At 41.1% G+C, this 23,857-nt stretch overlaps 1 protein-coding gene across 5 annotated transcripts in view; it reads right to left on the bottom strand.

The window, feature by feature from the left end:
- The window catches only part of ETV6 (ETS variant transcription factor 6), a 223,319-nt gene that overhangs the window by 174,806 nt on the left and 24,656 nt on the right, over positions 1-23,857 (bottom strand). The window contains exon 1 of one of the 5 annotated variants that reach the window (XM_008513531.2): positions 959-1,638. The exons of the other annotated variants lie outside the window; for them this stretch is intronic. The gene's annotated coding sequence lies outside the window, so the exon portion shown is untranslated. Of the gene's footprint in view, positions 1-958; positions 1,639-23,857 lie in introns of those variants that run through there. 5 annotated transcript variants of the gene reach the window in all.

The following is a 23,857-nucleotide window of genomic DNA, read 5'->3' as shown; positions in this document are numbered from 1 at the left end:
AGGCAGCCAAAGGAGCCCAAGAAGTTGGCCACAACCGCTCCCTGGAACAATAGGCCCTTTCTACAAAATACAGGTTTGTCTTCCTTTCCAAATACACAGGAGTCGGTCCTCTGGCGGAGAGGTCTACCTGACTGTACAAAATGTTCACTGTGAGGCAGAGGGCTCCCCAAATGGGAGAAACCAACCTGCAGGTCATACGTCCAACAGAGTCAAAACTTTACCCCTGGTTCCATTTATAGAACTTGAAAGGTAAATTATATGCCCCATCAGAAAGCAAACACACAGAGCTATGGAAGCAATCGTGCTGGAAATACCTGGCTCTTAGCAGTCGGGGCCTGGAGGAGCAGCTGGGCTGCCAGAAGCAAGCCTTACAGGGACTCGCCCGCCCTCTCCACCTGTCCATTTAAGAATTCCTTAGTGCTCAGTTCACTTAAGACACTCTCTCATCCATGCTGCTCCCAAAAGACAGTCCAGTTGGCCCTACTGTTTCTCTAGCACTTAAACCTGAGGTCTTTAGAAAACGTGGTGCCTGTCTAAATGAGGCCCGGGGGGCCGAGAAGGTAAGGAGGCCTCTCCAGCACAGAGGCTCAGAGCACACTGATTCACTATTTTACTGAGGAAAAGTGAATAATCCCCTCCAAAAGCTAAAGTTCATAGCATCAGGCTCTCTACCCTTTTTTAGTTTTCTTTGGGATTGCTTCACAAGAGACGATCTTGCACCTGCTCTTGCTTTCACAGCAAGAAGACATGGAGTCTTTTCCTTGCTCTGCCCTTTACAAAACCGGGGGACTTAGCCTCTTTAAGCATCAGTTCCTCTGCATGTGTACAAGGACAATAAGAACACCACCCTGCTTTTCTCACACGGTCCTTATCAGGATGGAAAGAGATAACAAAAGCAAATATTTTAAAAGCTTTCTCACAAATGAAAGGCACTGTTATTTTCATTCCTTTCACCAACCTGGATGCAGGGCCTCGGGACATCAGGCGCTCAGACACAGCAGCAGAAGGAAAGATCGCTTCTTATCATCCCTGTCCTCAGAGGTCTTGGCAGGGAACCTCCAGCGGCTGAAGTCCGAGGGAAGATTTGTAAACCTATGGAAGCTCAGGGGACGGTTTCAAAAGACGGGACTCCCACCGCTACAATAAGTCTCTCAAAGCAATTCTGGAAAAGTTCATAGGTTCAAGGCTCTCGTTTTCATTTCTCTGTGCTTCTGTGAATATCAAAAGCCCTTAAATACAGGCAGCTGAACTGACTCCCAGCCTGCCTTCTCATGGCAAAGGGAGGACAGAGTGATGAAAGCTGGGTGGGCTGACGGGCGGTTAGAGTTGTCTTCACTGTCCCCTCATCTTCTCCTTGGAATATTCTTCTAGATATGAGGGAATCCTGTGGTTCAGACATTTCCCTGAAAAGCTCCAACAGCATGGGACAGTTTGGAAGGTGGAATTACCTGGGTTTGGGGAGGACTGTTGTTTTAAAAGAGATGATTTTTTTTTTTCTTTTTGAATAATTTTATTTTGCCTTGCCGTTTTGTTAACATGTTAATGTTTGAAGTTAAGGATCCTAAGGTCTGGGACGTGATGTCCTTAAGACAGACTACAACAGTCCAGACCAGACTAAATCAAGATATTTTTTTGGCTACTCAGGCCGAGAAGAGTTGAACAGTCCAAAGCACAGTGGCAGTTTGCTGCAAAATTGCTCCACTATCCCAGCGCAGATAATCTAATCCAAAGTTGCTCAAAAAACATCTGAAGGCCAGGGCAGAGAATATAAATAAAGGAGTCAGAGGCTTGAAACACACACCCCGCCCCCACCACTACCACTAAAACTTCCAGATGATCCACACACCAGGAAAACTTCGTTTTACGAGAGCCTTTGGCTGTTTTAGAAAAAAATTAATAAACTTTACCCAGTGGCAAGTCATTACGAACTGTTTCCCAGAGCTATTGTGTCAGGGCACTAGTCCACATTGTCTCTTGTTTTTTGCTTAACACTATAAGTCTCCCATTTTTAGCACATTCTTACCTGATGTAGTGGCAACAACAACAGGAAAAAAAGGCCTTGTGAATTCACTCTCTTTCCCCCATTCTCCACACTCATCCTCTCTTCCTTCTCTCTTTAACCTCCAGACTAGCAGCCATTCAAGGTGGTCAACATCCACTGACTGGTCTTGGGAGCGCTGTTCTCCCCAAGGCCCACCTTCACACATTCACTCATTCAACCACTATTTCTTGAGTACCTACTGTGTGTCAACACTGTGCCTGATGCTAGAAATTCAGTAAAAAACTAAACAGAAACAGTCCCTGTCCTCATGGTGCCTACCTCATAACACCAAGACAGACAAGAGAATGAGGAAATAAACAAAATATCTCCAAGTTGCTAACAAGGAAACAAACAAGAATCTGAGACAAAAACTACAAAGGGAGGACCTGAAAATACTTTGGGATGACCAAGATGGCTTTTCTTTTTCTCTTTTGACTTTCAAAACTTTAGAAATATACATTCGTTTTAGGTGTTGGCTCTTATACTTGCAGGGCAGTCAATGACCTATCTCTTCCTAAAGTTTCCTTCCAACCTTAAAATGGAAAGGAATGACATAATTGCCATCGTTCAGTCCAGATTCCTTCAGGAAGCTCTCCAGCTCAGCCCTCAACCTCCAGGAAGGAAACTCCTCATTTCCCAATGGGTAGTGACAAGGCGCTCTGCTAGGCTCTGTGGATCATTCAAAATATCTCCTACAAGTTAACATGTATTTCCTTTCACTTAGTGGTCCTTGGAAATTAAAAAAAAAACAACGGATCAGTCAACTGCACAATGAAAACCTGGCCACTAAAGTTAAGGAAGGCCCCATAAGGATAGAGTGTGTGTTTTAAACTTCTTGGTATCATTCACATTGGCATGCCCATAAATATTATTCTGATTTTTTTATATCAAGATAACAAAGTCAGCCCACTTAATCCCCAATTGGTCGAACCTTTTCTTTTAAAATTCATGTTCTACATCTTCAATTATTTTTATCCCACTTCTCTTGATCTTCTATATTTATACATACTCTTTTAAGTAGTGACTAAAACAGGAAAAAATACTCTAATACGGAACTGACTAATGCAAAGGTTAGCAATAGGGTTATTTTCCTCGCAACTCATATTATTTTTAGTATATTTCAGCACTTTTTCCTCAATCAGCTTTTAGTCAACTGACGACTCCTGGGTATTTTCTTTCGATACTGGTACCGTGCAGAGTTTTCCCTTTGTGCATGTGAATGTTTGGGGCCCTCCTGACATAACACTTTTTAAGAGTACTGGCTAAATTCATTTTTTCTAATTTTCCAGAGTCATTTCTGACATTTTACAACTTAGAATATAAACTGCATATTTATGGGCAGGGACTACGTCTCTTCCTGTTAAGCTTACCATCAAAGTACTTCGTGAAGGGCTAAGTTCTTTACGGACCATTAGACAGGCTCTGATGGCCATGCTGATCATTTTTGAGGCCAACCCAGCTTTGTTCTTCAAACGTAAAGTTTATTCACTTGTATGAAAGCTCTGTTTGAGTTCTTTTGTTACCAAGAGATGAGGGGTGTGCTTCTAACGTAGCTTGGCTGATCTGTTCTAATTACAGTTATATTCCAGCTATTGTATATTACATACAATCGTTTTTTTTTTTAAAGATTTTATTTTTCCTTTTTCTCCCAAAGCCCCCCAGTAATAGCTGTGCATTTTTAGTTGTGGGTCCTTCTAGTTGTGGCATGTGGGATGCTGCCTCAGCATGGTTTGATGAGTGGTGCCATGTTCGTGCCCAGGATTCGAACTGGCGAAACCCTGGGCCGCTGAAGCAGAGCGAGCAAACTTAACCACTTGGCCACAGGGCCGGCCCCTATTACATACAATCTTAACAATCGTATCTTTCTGTATGTTAGATACCACATCACTTAGCACATGGAAGACTATTAAAAAGTACCCCCCAAAAGTGCATTATTGAGTGGAAAGCCTGAAGACAGGAACCTATCCTGTCATCTTTTATAAATTAATTCCTTCTTGCCACTATGGTTACAATAAGGAAAGATATGATAGAAATTTTACAAAGACAGAACTCTGATGTTGAAATTATAAGAATTTCAGAAGATAAAAGGGCAGGCTAGATGGACGTGGTCCAATGAACTCTGCTGTCAGCATACCTGAGGATACTGACCATGAGCAAACTCTTGTCTGTGGCTGCCTTGGTCCAGGCCCTCATCATCTCTTGCTTAAAATGTTGCAACCACATTGCTTCCGGCTCCCAACCACTCACACTGGTCTCCAGTCCCCTTCTCTCTGACTCTGATCCATCCACCACCCTATCAATCCACAGATCTAATTGGCTTAGTCTAACTGCAGATGAGGCTTCCAGGTGACCTATTCCCCCAAACTCTACAGCATGGCGTTCAAGCACCTCTAGCCTCCCACCATTCCACCCACTCTCTATGCTTTCCACATCCAGAGCGCTGCTCCTTGCTGTTCTTCCCACAAACCATGTGTTTTCTTTCACTTGCCTTAGTTCAGGCTATTCATAGAACGCCATATCTTCTTTCACTATCTTGAACACCTATTCATCCTTCAAGACCCGTTTAAACCACGACCTCTTCTTTGAACCTTTCCTAAATTTCCCTCACATTCCTCAGGAGATTGACAGATCCCTGCTGGTCCCTCCTTAGTACTTAGCACAAGGTACTACAGTTAAGCAAGTGTACAGTCGTCTCCTCCAAAACACGGTGCAATCTCTGGTCATAGGCAGAGCCCCTATATACAGTAGGTGTCCATTTGTTGCACTGACATTAATTGCCTCACTTTTCCTACTCAGCTCCCCCAAAGAATACCACTCAGGAAGACAAGGCATGCCCTTGAACATTTCATCCCAGGAAAAGGCCAAGGATAAGTCTGGAAGAAAAATCCACCTCTGGCTAAAAAAACTAAAAACTCCAAAACTCTTGAGTCTTAAAAGACAATGGCTGACTTAAAAAGGAATAAAATTCTGACACATACTACAACATGGACAAACCTTAAAACATCAGGCTAAGTGAAATAAGCCAGTCACAAAAGGACAAATACTGCATGATTCCATGTACATGAGGTACCTAGAATAGTCAAATTCATCGAGACACAAAGTAGAACAGTGGTTACCAGGGCCTGGAGAGAAGGGAGAAGGGGGCATTAGTGTTTAATGGCTACAAAGTTTCAGTTGGGGAAGATGAAAAGGTTCTGGAGATGATGGGGGAAATGGTGGCAGAACAACGTGAATGGATCTAGTGACACTGAATTGTATACATAAAAATGGTTAAAATGGTAAATTTTATGTTACGTGTAGTTTACCACAATTTTTTTAAGTGGAAAAAAAGACAACAGCTGAGAGTCAAATAAATTTTAAAAAAACACACACATACACTGGAATATGAAACACAGTGATACAGTGGATATAAATTTGTTCACCAACTCTCAGATTCCTCGAATGAGAGGATCCTCCTCAAAGCTTTAGAACTAATGGTTGGAAGCCCTGCCTTCCACAGTGGGACAGAGTGTATGGGATGTATTAAAATACCTGTCATTCAATTCAACCAATATATACTGAGTACCTCCAATGTTTCAGGCCTCACGCCAGGCACTGAAAGAAGATTAAAGTTGATCAAAAATAGCCTAGAGCATCCTACAGAGAATAACTATAGCACCCAAATAACTATAGCACCGAGCTGACTTGGATTGAGATTTATAAAAAGAAATACAAATGCAGTATAGGAGAAGGGACAACAGTGAGTGCAAGACAGCTTTCCAACACGAGTTCAGGGAAGGCAAAACCATAAGCATTGAATGCAGAAAGTTGGATGCATGACGCTGGCCCAGTTGTACCTTTGTATCCCCCCTAGCAAATGAAGAGGGGGATCTCGGTATGCTCAAAGGTCCTTCCAGCTGGAGGACTCTGCCATAACATAACAGATACATATCTAACACGGAGAACGGCCACACTTTTGGATGTTTGGCTGGATCTGACCCAGTAAGGCATTTTTCCCCCCTCTTGACCTGTCTGCAGCTACTCCATCCTGCTACTCATGAAAAAGCTCAACAATCAACAAAACTTCTCTGTATTTTACTCCTCCTCTGTATTTATAGATTTCAAAGTATCTTGCAGGATAACTCGATAACTCTCTAAGTTTCCAAAAATATAGAAAAAACACTCACAACTAGATATTTTTACACTAGAATTTCAGTTTCTAATATTCAAATCAAATCTTGTACATCTCTCAACGAGATCCATCTACATAAGTGGTTTTATAGGGTGGAAAATATAAGTCGTTTTATAGAGTGGAAAATAGACCTTTTCTGCCTTTTCCATATTATTGGCGTTTTATGGAACAATAAAATGCAAATGCTTAATTAAAAGGAACACTTTAAATGAATTAAAATGAACAAGATGTATTCTACCAACTTTGAGGAGTTTTTAAGTTTTATTTTTTTGGATGTGTATACAGCAAAAGTGTTATTAATACATGCAAATCCCACTAAAATCTGGTTTCCTTCAATTTGTCCCATATGTCTTCAGAAAAATAAGAAAGCTTGAATCAAGCAGAAAAGAAAGAACACTGTCCCTCCATTTTAATAATGCACTCTTAAAGGAGCAATCTATTATAATTCTCCCTTTGCAATACTGCAGTGGTTTAAGTATCTGACAAAAGAGAGGAAGAACTTTGAACGTGAAGAACATCATGTTCTAATGGAAAGATCTTCAGAGTAGGACAGGAGGGGCTTTGGAATCTGCCTGCCTGTGTCCTAACCTATGCAGTTTGTCTGTGAACTTCTCTAATCCTCAATTTCCCCACCTGTTAAATAGTTTAATATAGTAATATGTAACTCAGAGCGTTTTACTGAGAATTGAACAAGCATGTAGTGATGTAAAGCTCTTTGCATAGTATCTTGTATGTAGTATTTAGTACATGTTATTTTCTGTTATTAATCAACTTGTATTCGTATTCCAATGCAACCACTGGCTGCTTTGCAACCGTAGGCATTTCCTTTAGCCTTGTTTTGTTTTTGCTGAGGAAGATTAGCCCTGAGCTAACATCTGTGCCAACCTTCCTCTCTTTTATATGTGGATTGCCACCACAGCATGGTTGATGAGGGTGCAGTTCCGCATCTGGGATCAGAACCCACGAACCCAGACCACGGAATTGGAGCATGCTGAACTTAACCACTAGGCCACGGGGCTGGCTCCCTTCATTTAGCCTTTTTGAAGCTTCTTGATTCTCCCTACTTCTATCTTACCTTACAAGAATAATAAGGGAAAAGCTGAAGTTACATCTATAAAGAAATTGGAGCTACTGGAAAACATTAAAGTCCCTTGCTGGTTGTGAAGGAGTAAGCTGCATGTGTGGGGTGCCTATGTTGGGAGGCCCATACAGTAAGAAGCTGAGAGTAGCCTCCGGCCAACAGCTAACAAAAAACCAAAACCCTCTGTCCTACAACCACAAGGTGGTAATCTGCCAAAAAAAGCTGATCCTTCCCCAGTCAAGCATCAGGTGAGACCACAATCCCAGCTGGAGAAACTGCAGCCTTGTGAGACCCTAAGAAGAGGACCCAGATAAACCGTATCCAGATTCCTGACCCACAGAAGCCATGAGATAGTAAATGTGTGCTGTTTTAAGCCACGAAGTTTACGATAATTTGTTATGCAGCAATAGAAAAACTAATATTAATGTAGAGATTGGGAATACGGGCAGATACACAAGGTACAAAATACACACATACACACACACACAAGGGTTCCTATGATTTCATATTGCTGTGGTGATTCAGCCTCATTGGAAGACTATGGCAGGGAAGGACAGTAAACCAAGGACAGATATTTAAGAGCGAATGGTAACAATCTTCTCCATAGTAATGGGGTATGGAAAAAAAAATTACAGTTTTCTGTGGCATTTCATCAAACGTAACAACCAAAGGTTTTGTTTTCAATTTATTTTCAAATTAGGTAAGTCAGCCTTTCTGGAAACCAAATTGGGCAAGAGATTTTGTCAAGGTCCAAATCCTCTTGCCAAATTGCATTACCTTATGGGCAGGATTGGAAATCTCTCGGGACTCAGTTATGGGAAAGGCTCAGAAATCAGACGACCAGATTGGACAGCCCACATGCAACTTAGTTCACGTTAAATGAACTGACCCAAACCAGGAAATCAGAAAAGCCTTTTGTTAAGATGTGGGTTCTGAGTTCATTTTCTATTTAAATACTATAATTTTCCAGTTCCTCTCACAAACAGACACTGTATGCCATTTAACCACTCGCCCAAAGCTTCTATAGTAACATCTCCTTTCATTTTATCAGTAACTCCACTCAAACTTCTGCCCTTAAATTCTTAATTAGTCTGGGACCTTCTTAAACAATTTCCACAGAATCAGGAAACTTAAAAAGTAAGATGGTTCCTTGGAGATCACCGAGTCCTGTTCTCTAATTTTACTGGAAAAACTGTGAGGCTCATGGAATTCAAATGGCTCAAGTTTAAAAGAAGATACTTTTTACAACCTTTCAAGTGTTTCTTGAGAACAGAGAGAAGGAGTATATTTCTCTCTTAACCTTCCCTTTCATCTTTTCCTGAATCTGTTTGTTCAGATGCCTGCAGCCTCTGCTAAGCATACACTTTGGCAGGGAGGCATTTCTGTGAGGAACCAACTATGAACGGAAGAGATCTCAAGTAACTGCTGAGCATCTTACAGGCTGGGGTGACATTCATCACCCACCAACTGTCTGCCATTGCTGTCAATGCCCAAGCAATTTCAGCCAAGTCACAGCAACAAAAATAACTTATTGGCCCCTCTGCTTAAGTGATGAGTTAAAGGCACAAAAAAAATCATACTATTCTGTACAGATTCACCAACTGCAGCTTGGGGGAAAAAATAGGCAGAAAACCTATTCATTTAAATTTAACATATATTTACAGAGGTATTGCCTATAATTTCTCTATAATTTATTTTTCTACTTAACAAACACTGAATAGCAATCATGTTAACCACATTGCTGCCAGGAATACAAAGATGGTGTAAGAAACAGTCTCTGCCCTCAGAGAGTCTGCAGTCTAGTGAGGAAGTCAAATAAAGGGAATTTTATTGAGTATTTACTATGTGCCAGGCTGGTTCTAAGTGCTTTAGATGGATGAATTCCCTTAGTTCTCATTGCAACTGGATGAAGTAGGCTCTATCTTTAAACCCTACTTTACTCACAAGAAAACTAAGGCACAGAAAGGTTGAGTTCTGTGCCCAGAGTTGATGTATTCATTGTTTCAACAAATATTTGCCTACTGTGTTCTAGGCACTGCTCTGGATGCTGGGGATCCAGCAGTAAACAAAAGAGACAAAAATTCCTGTTCCCATGGAGTGACTCACTGGTGGAAAGAGAAATATATTAATCAAAGAACAACTAGAATCAATGTCAGAGTGACAAGTTCTATACAGAAAAACAGAGCAGTGAAGGGACCACAAAAGGGTCATCTGGGGGAGATGGGGTAGTTGCTATTTTGAGAAGGGTGGCCCTGGGAAAGCCTCACTGATAAGATGCCATTTCAGCAGAGACCTGAGGTGGTCCATAAGCACCAAGGATGTGCAGGCAGATGGCCAGGCTCCAGAATCATGTTCAGCCACTATACTTACTGCCTCTCCACCATAACACAGCGCACAAAGAGCTGGATGAGCGAAGCTCTGACTTTCCTTCTATTAACTTCTTTAAAGAGCTTTTTTTCCTCTTCTAATTATAAAAGTAATGTGTTCTTATTGAAAAAAACAGGTTTAAAATTGAGTTTTCATAGACTCTTCTATTCTTACGGAGGTTCGAGGTTCACTGGCTACAAACATCAGAGGGCTTCTCCAGGTCTGACAACACGAAGTGGAAGAGAGAAAGGGCATCATTTTATGGAAATGCCCCTGGACGAGGATTCCAGAAACTCAGGTCTGGCCCTGGCTCTGCCTCTAACCTAAACATGTTTCTGTAGGCCTGTCACCTCACCTCCCCAGGCCTCAGGAGTTAGATCACAGGAACTGCAAGGCCCTTTCTAATGCACCATGAGTCGATGATCAGGAAGCAGAAAGATGTCACTGATAATGTGGAAAAGACAAGTGAACACGCTAAGGCTGCTGAACACATGAGATCCTAAAGCTCCCTGAACCTGTGGCCAGGTCAGAGCTCAGGGGGGTGGCTGAGGTTCCTCACAATCCTTCAGGATGCCCCTAGGTCAACAGTACTGGAGAAGGAATGATGAGAAGGAGGTGCCATTAGGACACAAACACCCTCCACCTGCCTACCAGATAAGGCAGCATGAGGAGAGAGCTGGAAACTCCTCAAAATCTGACTCCACATCTTATGGGACCTATCAGATGAAACCCAGTTAGGCTGAGACAAGAGAGCCTTGCTGGGTCTTGAGTCACATTGACTAGGGCAAACTCCAGAGCCTGGCAGGAGGAATTCTAATTATCTGATGAAAGGATTCCAATTGCTTAAAAGCAGTGGCCTCAGCGGCTGTTGTTCCCTTCCTCTCCTCATTATTCCTCTCCATCTTTCTCCATACTATTCTATCCCTGTCTGTCCATATCCTTCGTTTTATCATTAAACTCTCAAGCGCTAATTATCTAACGTGGAGAAATCACTATTTCAGTTCATTAGAATCTGTTCATATCACGACAATTTTCTTAAGAGTCCTCTGAATTCAGGCTAGATTGGACAACATCATGAAATAGATTGGATAACATCATGAAAAGGAAAGATAATGCACCTTCGGTTCACACAGATCAGGGTGACATGTATGAAAAACCAGAAAATCAACTGTTTCGAATAAGCTGTCTTCAGTATCCTTTGATGGATTTTGGCAAAATTCAGTACACAGAAATTAAACATGACATACGCTAAGGGACAGGCACCACCTTTACATGACCATTTCCCCATTTTATTTTTTTCAATCACATGGTGATCTAAGAGAAGAAGAGCACAGTGATACGCTGACACATAATGAATGTCGAGCTGAATTCTCTCCCAGCTCCTCGAGGAGAGGGAAAGAAGGAAAAGAACATCTTATTCCACGCACCAGCAGGGACAGGTCTTCTAAAGAGAGAGATGGGACAAACACACACTAAAGTACATGCAGATAAATGATTACGACTTTGCAGAGCTCAATATACGAAAGCAGAGAGAAGGCTGTAACAAACACAGAGACAATAACCAGGTGGAAAAAAGAGTTTGCACTGGGAAAGTTTCGTAGAGAAGATTTTTCAAAGCACTGTTTTGAAACAGAGAGACACGGTTAGGCAGAGAGGTGCCGACTCTGTCTGTACATAATCATCCTTCTACTTAACATCTGCACTAAATGATACTAAAAATCTATTAAACATTACAGAAGACAGTGCATTTGGTTTCAAGATGGCCATCTGACTGACAGAGCTTAAAGGATGAACTGAATCTTTTTATAAAAGCAACATATGGATCCAGAATTCCAATAACTCCATTAAAAGGTATTGTAAAATATTTCACATGCATCACATCTCACATAATCCTCACAACAACCCAGTGTAGGAGCTGAGTCTTAGTGGCCCATTTTACAGCTGAGAAAACAGAGCCTCAGAGGTTAAATAATATGCCAAAAGTCACAGAGCTAAAAAGTGGCAGGGGTAGTAGACATCAGACACAGGCAAGTCTATCAAACTTTAAGTCTGTGCTCCTAATTACTGTGCTAGGTAAGTACAAGAATACAAAGAAACTATATCTCTAATAAGGTGAAACTAAAATAAAAAGACTTCCCAAAAGTCATCTAAAATATAACACGATATTATGCCATGACACAATAAAATGTGTTTCTCTACCACCATCCATTCCAATAAAAATTTTATTTGGTACAACTCCATCCAATCTTCCCAAGTACGTGTGATTGTGTGCAGCGGCTCTATAATCTCTCTAGTTAGAGAGAGAATTGGTCACAGAGGACTAGCTCTTTGCTCTGAGAAGACAGACTCCTGTGGTCCACCAGCTCTCCCTGTGCTTTTCTCCAAAATCATCACTCCGTCTACTAGCCATAGAGTCTCTGAGACCAGATGGTCAGGGATGGGTGCAGGTGAGGCCACCGTCCCTGTAGCTTCCCCCAGTGCTTCAATACTAGAAAGCAGGTATATGAAAGCAGTTGGGGACAGATATAAGGTAGAGAAAGATCACTGGGGCTAAAAGACACAAGAAGTAGAGGCAAACTTTCCCCAGCATGTATTTTGCCACCCCTACGACAGAGTTATCTTGGTCCAGTCCCTGGCGAGCAAAACACTGCTCCATGACCACAGACTGTTCCTGAATCCTAACTTAGGTGAACTCTATTATCCAAATAAACAAGCCAATTAGGACCAGAGGTAATTGGGATCTTCCCATTCTGGGCACATGGTCAGGCCTGCCCTCTTAGCCAACCGGATATGCCACCAAGAGGAAGGGTGAGGGATGTCACTACGTACCACAGCCCCAGATGACTAGCGGGAGAGAGGTTAGGAAAATAACTTTGGCCCATCTACAATCCTCAAAACTGAAGAGACTCACAAAAACACAAGCACATTTGATTTCTCATCTGCCTCCACTTAACTGCACACAATGCACGTTCCAGTCAAAACCAACCACTTGCCAGGGCCTGAGTGTGCCATGCTCTCCCATGCCTCTGACTTCCCTGAACTAGTCCACCTCATCCACCTCCCTAATCTATCTTGTGAACTCTTACTCATTTTCCAAATATCAGATCCAGCGTGTTCTCTCCCTCCTACCCTCAGAAATCTTCTCTTCCAGAGAGAAGTAGGCCCTCTTTCTCTATGACCTAAGTGTTTGAGCACATATCATAATGCATTATAATTCTCAAAAGACAGGAAGTTCTATAAGGGCAAAAACTGATTAAGATGCCTCATCAAGATGGTGCCTGCCTGGTTCATGGTAGGTGCTACATAGCATAATGCAAAGAATTGACCTGATTAGACACACGGAAGCACAAAAAAAGACTGGTCTCATAAAGAACACAGTTTTAGCTTCAAAGAGTTGAAAACGAGATAAAGTCAACAGGCACTGACTGCATCGAAGTCATATATAAAGAAAGTGCTTGCAGTGTGCCCAGAATTGTTCTGAACACTGGGTAGGACTGGGAAGATGGCAGGAGGAATAAAGTAAAAATAAGATGGTGTCTTGTTTCATGCAAAGTTTACGTGCTACTTCTTCACACCAAACTGAAATAAAAAGCAAGGAGGATTTATCTTCATTGTGCTTCCCACAAATGTTCCTCTGGCTCATAGTACTACCGAGATTTCAAAAAAATGAAGTAATATATACAAAGTAATCTCTTGCACATGGACAACTGATTATATGTGCGAGAGTATTTATAGCAAATAGCCAAATTTTTTGCAATAGCCAAAATACTAGCACCAACCTGAACGCCCATCCACAGGAGAGGGAATGAATAAACTGAGTCTAATCATACAATGGAACATTATGTAGCAGACAAAGCAAATGAACTATAGCGACATGTCACCGAATGATACCAGTCAACACATTAAGTAAAAAAGTAAGTCCCAAAAGATTATATAGAGTCTGATACCCTTTTTATAAAGTTAGAAGACAACTAAACTTAAATATACATCTGTATAGATACATACTTTTTATATGTGTATGTTTTATGTTTTTATGTGGTCCATCTTAAGATCATATATTGGTGAGGGAAAGTACAGTCATGTAACACTTAACGATGGGGATACAGTCTGAGAAGAGCGATTTCGTTGTTGTACAAACATCATACAGTGTACTTACCCAAAGCTAGATGGTATAGCCTACTACACACCTAGGCTACATGGTACTAATCTTACGGGACCACCGTCGTACATATATGGTATGTTGTTGACTGAAATCTCATTACACGGCACATGACTATATGTGGAAAAGAAAGTAAGAGAATGATGCCCACAGGATTCAGATAATGGTTAACTTGGGTAGGGAAGGGAAGGAGATAAGATGTGGGGAAGACCATCACCTGGTCAGAAGTAGGTTATTTTCAAGATCCTAGCTTTTGTTTTGAGAGATGGGCTTATGGTTGCTTATTACACTACTTTAGTAAAAATGTGAAGCTAATGTGTCATGAAGTAAGGATTACAATGAATCCAACTCTTTGCAAATAAAGACCAATATCGAAACAAAAAAGAATATAAAGGAATATTATAAAATGTTGCCTGAATCTATGCAAAATGAACAGGTGTTCTGTAAGGGAGTGAGGAGAGTGTAGAGAAGACAGCTCATGCCACACTCTGCCACTAATTGATTTCCACCAGCCAGCCTGTGTCTAGATCACCAGTTGAAAGGTGGCAAGAAATACCCATCTACACATCCCAGTCTCAATCCAGGAGCCCTCTTTTTCCTCTTGGCATTTGCTGGAGGAACTCAAGTGCTGGAGAACACCAGATACACTTCGGTTACCTCAGTACCACAAAGTACTCATGGACCAGCATTAATCTCATCTTTGAATATTCTGACCCTTTTCAAATTGCAGCATAAATTCATGCTCGTGACATTGAGTACGTGGAGCTTCTGGCAAGAACATCACTGTATTTGCGCATGAAAATCAATCAGTTCTATCTTCTTCCAGAAGTTATATTAAGCAGACAACGATCTCTCCAAATGGTTTGTGCCGTATGATCTGGAGAAAGTGTGCAGCAGATGTCTGAGAAATAGGCAAAAGGGAGGTAGGGAGGACACTCCCAGTGACAGCTAAATGATTCTGGAGAGAAGGCGCCCCAGGGCGAAACATGGTCAGCCAGGACACTGAAACACACCCAATGTCCACAAAAAACACAGCAAAGAACTCCTGCTCCTCCAAACACCCTCAAACCAAGCCCCTAACCTGAAATTTCAGTTGATGGCGGTTTATTTTTTCTTTTATAAAAAGCTAGGTAGTGAAACGTTGGAACCAGAAAGGCAAATTTTCTCGGCTCATCTAAGCCTGCCCGTTAGTGTAACTGTGGACATTTTTATGCCAGGATGACTGTAAACAATCAAGTGTTCTTCCTGGAGAAGAGTTAACCATGGTTTAAAATAAAACAAAAAAGTAAACGTACTGTGCTGTGTCTTTAAATATTCAAAGCATACCTAATGAGCACCGTTCATGTTTGAGCTGCCCCTCGCCCCCCACTCCAAGTCTGGTCTCTGAATTTCCCGCAGCCCCCTTCCTCTACTTATTTTGGTTTTTGCAGGTCCTTTAACGGTACAAAACTTCCTTACAGTACCCTTGCCCTCCTCCTCCAGACACAGGCCTTTACTCTACTTCCATACTTCAGAATGTTCTTCCATAATCCCAGCAAACACCCCACATCTTCCCGCCTGGCTGAGTCCTGGGCCTTCTTCCCAGTAAATAATCTTGGTGAGATCTTGCCAAAACATTTCTTAATCACATATTTTCTTTGTCTAAAAAGAGTTAAAGATGTAGTAAGTAACCTTTGTTCCTAGTCCTTCCCACATTTTCAGGAGCCTCATGTCATTTAATGTTAAGCTTGGTTTGCTTCTTTGAGCTACCACCACTTACACTTTATTTTGGAGCCTGTATTTAAATCCTAGATTAATCAGCATGGAGTAGAAAATTGTGGCTACCCCCCCTAACTTTACTGTCTAAATATATGCAATCTTGACCAGGTGATCACCAAGGATTCTTTTAATTAGCCCCTGGGGAGCCAAAGCCAGGGCCTTGAGGCACAGCTGGGGCTGCGATTATTCTGGAAGGGTCTCCGCGAGCTACCACTCTTCTCTTGAGTTTACAAGGTTGCTCTGAAATGTAGTTTTGCATTCTTTGGCCCCAAATCCAGAGAAAAGTAAAGGACTCCCTGAGGGAGAGTGACACCACCTGGCTTTACCTTCTGCCACCTAAGAAGGTAGGTTACACACCAGCACTTAGGCCTCGTGTGAGTTGCTGGGAAGACGAGTGGGACAGTGAGCTCAAACTGCCTGATGACTGAGATTTTGTCGTTATTGATCCTGTAAGGCCAAGGGAGAAAGAGCTAATGGAAAATCAAATGAATCACTGGAAAGCCACAAGACTGAAGCAGAATTATTAGAAAGCCCAAACTCGAACAACTGAGGTTGCCCTGCAACACACCCAACGATCCTTTATGAGATCCATCCTCCCAAGGTGTTGGGTGATCATGTTATTTTCTCGGTAAGTTCATTCGCTGGTTCTCCAACTGCTTTTCTGATCAAGTCCAAATGCCTTTAACCTGCACTGCAGGTCTTTTAAACATGTCCCTGAAACCTCACCGTTCACTCTTTCCCTGAATACACAGGTTCCTTCCAGGAGGTGGTCTGCTTCCTTTGCCCAAAAGGTCCCCCCTTCACTCAGGTTTTCCTAGACCACCCTTGTATGGATAAGACCGTGGCTCTGGAATCCGGCAGCCCAAAATCTAACAGGGGCTCCAGCATTTCCTTGGCATGTGACCCTGAGCAAACCTTCCCTCCATTTCCTGAGGTGTAAAACAGGAATAACAATAGAAATGCCTATCTTATGGCTGACAGGAAGATTAAAGGAGTGAATACCTGAAAAATACTCGACCAGTACCTAGAACATGGTAAGCACTCAATAAACGCTGACTGCTCTCATTGTCATTATTCTAGTTCTAGAGCAATCAACTCCCTCCGGCTTTCAAACTCCTTTAGCACATATTTGCATTTGGCATTGATTACATACTGCTTTCTGATACTACTTATCTTCTTAGACCTATATCTCAATTAGGCTACAAGTTCCTTAAAGGTAAAGACTACAGCTCACGTGCTTTTCTTTCCATACCACGCTTGAAAGTGTCTTAAATGCAGGGACACAATGAATGCTTGCTATTTAACAACAACACACTAATACTGATAAAGCCCTACTCTGGCCAGAACTGTCCTATGTCCTTCACAAGCATTAGCTCACTTAGTTTATTGATTTCTCATACTCAGTGACCTTGACTAAATGAGTGTCGAACTCCTAGGGATGTATCTACTCATTTTTTATTAAAAATAATTATTGCTAAGCAAATTTGAAGGAAACAGATACTGGGGCTGGCCCCATGGCCGAGTGGTTAAGTTCACGCACTCTGCTGCAGGCGGCCCAGTGTTTCGTTGGTTCGAATCCTGGGCGCGGACATGGCACTGCTCATCAAACCACGCTGAGGCAGCGTCCCACACGCCACAACTAGAAGGACCCACAACGAAGAATATACAACTATGTACCGGGGGCCTTTGGGGAGAAATAGGAAAAAATAAAATCTTTAAAAAAATAAAAAAAAGCAAATAGATACTAGAGAGCATTGAGAGTCACAGCAGACTAAGTTGTTGATATGCAATCTCTGTAGCACTCCAAAAATATCCCAGACCCCTTCTGACAATCAAGGTGTGCAGAATGGTCTCTGAAGGGCATGAAAGCCCATAAAACAGCGAATGGTGAATTCCTGACAGATGTAAACAATAATTTCCTGGTCTGCCTTGGACGGCTCCAGGCCCTGGAAGAGTGGCTGAGTAAATAAAAATGAACTGAATCCATCATAAACTCCCTATCCCTCCCACTGGTGTCCCACCTACTGGGAAGAAAAATCCAATAGTTAGTCCCTGGTGAACGCAAGGGCTTTGATGTCTGGCAGATGAAGAAGACAAAGGAGGAAGAGTAATAATTTCATAAGTTGCAAAACTATCCACAGACTTTAATGTAGCTAAAGGTTAAACCTGAAGTACCAGAACCTTTTTCAGGAATGATAATAGAATTTTCTAGATTAAATCAAAGATAACATTTTAAGCTGTTTTACAACACAAAGGAATTTTACTTTGGGTTAGATCCAGTGTTGAATACTAACCTTGAAGATTTTTTGTAAAAAGAAAATACGGGAATCAACAAATAGCTGCACTGTGGACTAAATGAAATGTCTACCAATGTTTAGTCTGACTGTGGCTGGCTGTGTTTGAATACAGGCTCACAAACTCTTTGTATGTATAAGTAAAGACTGTTTCTTTCAAATTCTTCTTTTAATGGCTGAGAAAAAAACGCTGGAATCATCCATTTTTGTTCAATCATACGAACATAATACCCCATTTTCTCTTTATTACAGAAAAGATTAAGACAAGAACGTTCTCTCATTTGCTATTACATTTAAATCAAATTTAATAGAGACCATCTTCTCTAGGCATCCTTTCTCTCCTTCCTATTACCCACATATATATTCATATATATATGAAAATACACATGTGTGTGAGCGTTTGTGTGAATGTGTGTTGTTGGTTCCTATACATTGATCTCCCACTTCCTGGTTTTTACCCAGAGAAGAAGAAGTATTAAAAAGTCACAAGAAAAAAAAAGAAGTTGTCACATTTATTTTACCCAAAAAGAATCAGGAAGTGCCCAAGTTCTTATTACACAGAGGTAAGGGTCTGTGCCCTTAGGAGTGCGTATATTTCAAAAGGTCTTTAAGTAGCCTGAATTTTCAGTTTCATCTTTTCTGGGACGTCCAGGGGCAATTAAGCATAATTGATAAACAAATCAGCCAAAAATTATCACAAAGTTCAATATTAGTGTATTTTGTACCCTGCCAAAGAGTTAGACACTGAAAAGTTACACATCGCAAATGACTATAACTAAAATCAGCATTAAGAGTACAAAAAGTTTGCTTCATTAGATATACACTTCACAGGCCACCAAACTTAGTGCACCGACAAATCCCTCCACCCAGGAAGCTGCTTCTAGCTCCTTCTCTTCAGTTGGTCTCAGCTCCCATGACACTTCCTTGGGACCTCTCTGACCACCCTCCCTGGAACAGCCCACTCTCAGCCTGGTCATTCTCTGTTACCTGTTGTGTTTGTTTCAGAGCACTCATCACAATTACCTTGTTTTTATTTTACTGATTTTTCATCTGTCTGCTCCCATGAGAATATTGGCTCATGGCTATTAAAACCTTAAAGGCCTTTCTATTATAGGCTGTACCCTCGGTGCCTAAAACACTAGGTATCAGATTTGAACTCTAGATGCTAATTAGATAACATGAAGGAATTACTGTTAGCTTTGTTAGGTGTGATATTTTGTTTATTTTTTAAGTCTATTAAAGACATACTTTAAGTATTTATAGACGAAACTATGTGAGAAATTTATACTTCAAAATAATAGGGTGGGACAGGGGTTCGAAGTGTGGTAGAATACAGATAGAACAAGATTAGTCATGTATTGATAATTGTTAAAGCTGAGGGATGAGCATATATAGTTTATTATACTGTTCTCTTTACTTTGGAAAATGTGTGGAAATTTCTCTAATAAAATCTTAAATCTAAATGGAAAATTAAAACAGGTAATATTCCATATATTTAACTGAATATTTATTTAATCTTGGGACAGAGACAGTCTTTCTAAGTAAAATATCAAAAGAAAAAACCACGAAGAGTTTTTTTTAAAGCTAAATAAAATTAGATGCTCATTTAGTTTATCAAATTAGCAGTGATTGAAGGCATGCCACAGATGAGAATCCATCTATGATGCACCAACTTATCTACCACTAAGAAAAAATAGTTTGATCATTTATAATTATTTTGTACTTACTGAAAGAACTTTTAGATGTACATATGATGTTTACATTCATCTTGTGCAAATATTAAAAGGAAAATAAGTGAAATTAATTGGTCACGGTGTTCCTGAAACTCTTTACATGCAGGGCCAACTCCCTTGAATTACTTTGACTCAGTGTCAACGTCTGTGACAAATGACCATCCTTATCCTCTAAATATGTGGCAAAAGGCATCTGTGGAATTAATTATCAATTAATTTTATACCACAGAGTTTAGGAAGGTCAGGCTTTCATCTTTATGCACGTTTGTACAGTAATTCAAGAAATACCTCTTGGAAAGGAGGAGCTAAGCAGAGAAGTGTGGGAGGCAACTTTATGAAATACATACTGTTACAGGGAATCCCACAAGAAAACCAGTAGTAGAAGAAAAAAAAGTAACAATTCTTTAGGGAATTTTTCTTTTCTGTTTCTGAGTTTATATTCTGATGACACTTCTAGGAAAACAAACTTTAAACTCAGGTTCACAGTTTGCCCTCAGTTTCTTGAGACACGAAGAGTTGCAGAAAGTAACAGCCAGACTTAAAAAGAAGCTTTGAGAGACAGCGATGCCCTCTTTCCTCTTTCCATTCCTAGTATTCTGAACCTACATGGAAATCAGAAAGTAATGAAGTCTAGTGGTATATACATCATGGCTAAAAATGAATCAATAAATGAATTAATAAATGAATTTCTCAAGAAAGAATGAGTAAATTCACTTATTAGAGTTTTTACATTTTTATTTTACTTTAGTTGCATTATAATTTAAATATCTATAATGGAGGCATCAACATGAAAAGTGTGACTAAGTCTGTGTCTTATTTGTGAAATGTGAAATTAAAACGGTCTTGCAGAAATTTAAACAAATTTCATGAGTTTATGACTAGCAGGGATTACTGAATCTAATCAAGGCAGAATCTTTAAATTGAAACAATTAGCCTTGACAATCAAAATGTGAACAAAAATATGCCATATAGTTTTACTCACTGAATTGTGGTCTGAAGCCTTTCGACAGTGGTGAAAATAGCATCATACTTCAAGTCAGGAACTTCCATTCTAACTTCAGACTTAACCTCCTGATTTTCTGCATCATCCCATGCAAGTCACCGGACTTTGTGGTTTATGATACGTGAAAACAAAAAATAGCAGAAACCCACCAGAAAGAGGCGTAACATTTGCTAAAAAGTGTTAATAGCTAATTTTAACTATGTAAATGACTGTTTAAGGCCACCGAACCCAAATCTTTAGCACACTACAACAGAAAGAAAAGGTAGGGCTGTGTCTGCTACTCAATAAATGAGCCGAACAAAAATTATCCTGAGAAACAAAGAAAGCCAATGGACCCGATGGTGCTTCAGCCCCATGGAACCCAGATGCACGTGGCTTACAGCTGCATTGGCGTGACAAAGATCATCCTTATCCTCTATCCACATGGCAAGTATGCTGGCCATCTTAGAAAGAAATTAAGTCTAGACTCAACAGGCTGCAGAGGAGAGAGGCTGGCCCAGCAGAGAAAAGGTCAGTCTCATTCCTATGCCACCAGAAAGTGTGGACCAGACTTTGAGGACCTTGAAGTCTCCTACCTACCTACACATGATATTAACGATGACACGTTTTCCTTGTCCACCTTGGATCCAAAAAGAAAGATTTTGAAAAGTAGAAAGTGAGAGCATCACAGAGGAGTGAAAAACCTTCTTAACCAATGAGCCTGAAATAAAAGGTCTGAGATTCACATGAAGGAACGAGCCATTCTCAGCACTCTTCTATTTGAGGGAGACAAGCTAGAAAGATGGAGAAATGGGCAGCTGCTTTACGGCCAGGTCTTGACACGTGGTGCAACTGTCTAAGAAACTACACGAGTGTTCAAATTATAGCCAGGAGGAGAAGTAGATCATCAACACCATTGGGGAGATGCTCTAATTAGTTTCCAAGCAGATCACTTTGCTGCCGGAAGGCGAAATAAGGACAGTCCATCATTTTAACGAACACTCTGCTATCTGTTCTTCCCCTCATATGAGTCTTCAATGGAGGGAGTTAATCCCTGGCTGCAGAAAAATCAATGTGTTCAGGCTGAGTCAAATTATATGAGAGATGCTTGCCCTGATGCAGTCCCTGTCCCAGCTGGATATGTACTATGGACCTTTCGGGATGAGGTCAGCTATAGCACCATCGCTAAGGGGCAAAGGTGTTTGTAATCAAAAACAAAGGAAGCAAAATGCTCCACTACCAGAAGTAGCTTAGAAATAAGAAAAACGTAAACATTGATGATGTTAGATAACATGCATGGGTCAACTCTGCAATCTGGTTTCCAGCTTATTATTGATAGATCTGAAATAAATTGATTGCCCCCAACAACTGTAGGGTATTTATTTCTAGCAGCTACCATCTGAAGGGGCCAGCGTAGTTCCCTTTGTTTCTCATGGGAACACAGGATTTTCTGAATCATCACTCAGCTGACCAAAATGCTCCCCCAAAGCATAAGATGTGAACGACTGAAATCCCACCTGCATCCTTTCCGCATTCAGAGGTCAAAATGTCCTCAGAGCCAGAGAGCTATCAAGCTGGATGTCTCCACTTTTACAGAGGAGAAAACTACACACCAGGAATGTTGAGTGTCTTATCCCAGGGCACAGCTAGTCCGAATTCCCAGCCAAGCGCTAGTCCCACTACATCATGATGCCAAACTAAAAGGAAGTCAATGAAAACAGATTTGCCAACTTGAGAAGAGTAATATGATGAGAAGATGTATGAAACCAGAGGATGTCATAATGATGGATGCCAACGAGAGTGTGGTCACTCTCCTACACCACTCACGTACCCTAGAACAAGCATGTTTGAAAGTAAGGAACTGTCCCTTTCTCTAGCTCTGACACAGCAGAGAGACAGTCTATGAAAGACACAAATCACGGAATGTTATCAATGAGGGAAATTCTTCCTAAATGTGCCATTTCCCTGTGAGAGGAGAGGAGAACGAGAGAGTGACAAAAATAAATACAGTCAAATCCCATGATAGCTCCATTTTAAAAAGTATTTATTTACAGACTGAAGAAACATCAAGATCATTTAACATGCCCTAAGTGAACTTTGTGGCAGTCCGGAAGGAGGGAGAACATCATTCTATCGCCCCAGTCTCCAGAAACTAGGGAAGGGACGAAAGGAGACTCTGTGAGAAGAATTGCCAAGTTTTACTCAAGAAGGAATGTTCTTTCTCAAAATGCATATTCCAGAGAGTCTAGATGCGTATGCTATCTATGTTCTCTTATTCAGAGCCAGGAAAGAACTTGGATTCTCAGTAGCAGTTCAGTTCAGCTTTGTCAGAGAGAGACAAGAGGACGGAAGAGAGAAAGAGAAGGTGCCTCACAAAGCCAGACCCATCCATCTTCCTCTCTTTTTGCAGAGGGAGTGACTAGAATTGATCTGTGATCGCTTTTCCTGTCTCACAGGAACATCCAAAGAGCCACAGTCTTTGCAGGGAGGAGCAAATGAGAAGGGAGACCGTCCTTCAGTTGATTTCGTGTGGATTTAACAATAAGCAGAAACTCAATTTAAAAACCAAACCACTGCAGCTCGTGTATAACTCAAAATTCTGAATTCACAACTAAAAATAAAAAACACCATGCTGTTCTCTGCATAAGCAAACTTCTAGCAACCTGACTACATCTGACCATACCACAGAGCCACATTATCCTCAGCAAACAGTCCTGCCAAGTCTTATGGACTGATAAGAAGGATCGGGAGAGCATCAGACACTGACTCAAACACAGAATTAATCAAAGACCATATTCTGTTTTCTATATATTCCTTCATTCAACAAATATTTATGGAGCAGCAACTCTATGCCCAACACTGTGGTCACGGCACAAAACCAAGATGGGCCCTGACTTAATGGGCTTATTGTCAAGTGATAGATATAAATAGGCAATTAAAAAATCAAGTGATAGAAGTTTAAAATGGGTGTTATGAGGGCACGTGAGAGGGACATCTCATCCAGACTCAGGGAGTCCACAAAAAGACCCCTGGGGAGTGAGACCTAAGGATGAATAGTCAGTTGGGAGAAGAAAGATGGAAGGAGTGTTTCAGGAAGAGGCAATGGCATATGCAAAGACCAGGAGAGGAGACGATGGTACCTTCACAGAATCCTGAGGATTTGGTGTGGAAAAGGGGATCTGAGGAAAAGAGGCAGGCAAGGGATGGGCCAGAGCTACAGAGAGCCAGATCACACAGGGCGTGGGAGCCTTGTCAAGGTTAGCTGAGTTTC

The sequence above is a fragment of the Equus przewalskii genome, chromosome 5 (assembly GCF_037783145.1).
Source record: "Equus przewalskii isolate Varuska chromosome 5, EquPr2, whole genome shotgun sequence".
Taxonomy (NCBI): domain Eukaryota; kingdom Metazoa; phylum Chordata; class Mammalia; order Perissodactyla; family Equidae; genus Equus; species Equus przewalskii.
This window is presented reverse-complemented; position numbering and strand designations above follow the sequence as displayed.